Consider the following 2,199-nt stretch of genomic DNA (forward strand, 5'->3'; position numbering starts at 1 on the left):
GGCTAAAGGAGCTGAAGGGGTTTGCAACCCCATAGGAAGAACAACAATATCAACCAACCAGACCCCCAGAGCTCCCAGGGACTAAACGGAGAGACCCATGGCTCCAGCCCACATATGTAGCAAGCCTGTGAAGGCTTGATGTGCCCGTGCAAGGGAATGTGTGTGTGTGGGGGGAGGCAGAAGTAGATGGGTGGGTGGAGGAACATCCTCATAGAAACAGGGGGAGGGGGATAGAATAGGGGGTTTCTGGATGGGAACCTGGAAAGGGGATAACATTTGAAATATAAATAAAGGAAATATCCATTAAAAAAAGAGATCCATGAGGAATGAACCTGATTCAAGGACATTGTGTGAATTATTCTTTAAACAATCAGCATTTTTCACACAGCTCCCAGACCAAAAGGAACAAATTGAGCAATGATCTGAAATATTAAAGAAGCATTATTTTTTTCTGGTGTGGTATGATAATCATTAAATGTTTAAGAGTTGGTATATTTTTAAAATGTATGTGTATATGTGGGTATATATATATGTAAAAATGTATATTTTTTAAATCGCATAATGAAGCCTGTTGTTTTATGTACATACTAAAATATAATAAAAATTAGCATGACTACATTGTTGAAGCTGATCTTTCCTTGATTGGGATTGAATTGTTGGAATAAATTTAATGAAGAGAACAAAATAAAAACATTTTCAGAATCAAAAATAGAGATTACTGGAAAATCTTGCAAAATAAATAACACATTTGAGGAAGTAGAGCTTAATTCCTGAAAGGAGTCTCATGTTGGGGAAGGAAGGGCGGGGCTGAGGAACATCTCAGTGGTAGGGTGCTTGCCTAGTATATACAAGGCCCTGGGTTCAATCCTCAGCATAAGAGAAAAACCTTGTACTTCTAGAGTTAAGATTTGTGCATTTAGGGCTGGAGAGATGGCTCAGCGGTTAAGAGCACTGACTGCTCTTCCAGAGGTCCTGAGTTCAAATTCCAACAACCACATGGTGGCTCACAACCATCTGTAGTGGGATCCAATGCACTCTTCTGGTGTGTCTGAAGACAGCGACAGTGTACTCACATACATTAAATAAATAAAAAATAAATATATTTTTTAAAAAAAGATTTGTGCATTTAGTTGCATGTTAATTACATTCCAAAAACTTTGGAAAACAATCAGCAAATTCTGGAAGGAAAATGTGAATGGAATCTAAAAACCTACAGAGAGTTTAAAGTATATATTTTGTGGGATAATAAAGCCAAAAAACAAAGCCTAATGTGATGGTGCTGGCCTTCAGTCCCATCACTTGAAACGGAGACAATCTGTGAGTAGAACCTTCCCTCTCCTACATAGCTAGGTGCAGGCCAACTAGGGGTACATGGTAAGACCTTGTCTTTAAAAAAAAAATAAAGCTGTAACTTGCATAACTTAAAAATAGCAGTTGGGTTGAGGGATGTGTGCAAAACTGTTAAAAACTATTTAACGAGCCGGGCGGTGATGGCACACGCCTGTAATCCCAGCATTTGGGAGGCAGAGGCAGGCAGATTTCTGAGTTCGAGGCCAGCCTGGTCTACAGAGTGAGTTCCAGGACAGCTAGGGATATACAGAGAAACCCTGTCTCAGAAAAACAAAAAAACAACAACAACAACCAAAAAACCCCTATTTAACAATATTGACTATGGCTGAATATGTGTGTAACTTAATGTTCCATTCTTGGACTTTGGGAAGGTTGTCACCCACGGTGCAGTGGGGCTTTTCTTCAGTGCAGGCTTGGGAGTAAGCCCAGTAAATTCCCTGGCTTACGGATCTGGGTTTGGATGGAATATTTGTGGTCTGTTTTTGTCACCCTATATGGTTGTTCGCATCTCTCCAAGCAAAGTTACAAAGCACTCATCTTCAGAATACTCACACTACACGCCATGGAGAATGCAAATGACCACATGAATTGTCTCACAGTTATAATGGGAACAAACTATCCCAGACCAAAAGGAGCATATAGTGTAGTGTTCCATTTGTAACATATGCCTTTCAACAGGCACAACTCATCTTTGCCTTTTTTTGCATCAGTTTTCTAGGTTAGCATATAAAAGATTGGGTTTCATTGGGACATCTGTGTACGCAGGGCAGTTGACTGTACTCTTCGACACTGCTTCCTGTCTCCCCCAGCTGATGCCCTTTTCCCCCTAGTTAGTGCACCTTGTGATCT

Source organism: Apodemus sylvaticus, chromosome X (genome assembly GCF_947179515.1).
Source record: "Apodemus sylvaticus chromosome X, mApoSyl1.1, whole genome shotgun sequence".
Taxonomy (NCBI): Eukaryota; Metazoa; Chordata; class Mammalia; order Rodentia; family Muridae; genus Apodemus; species Apodemus sylvaticus.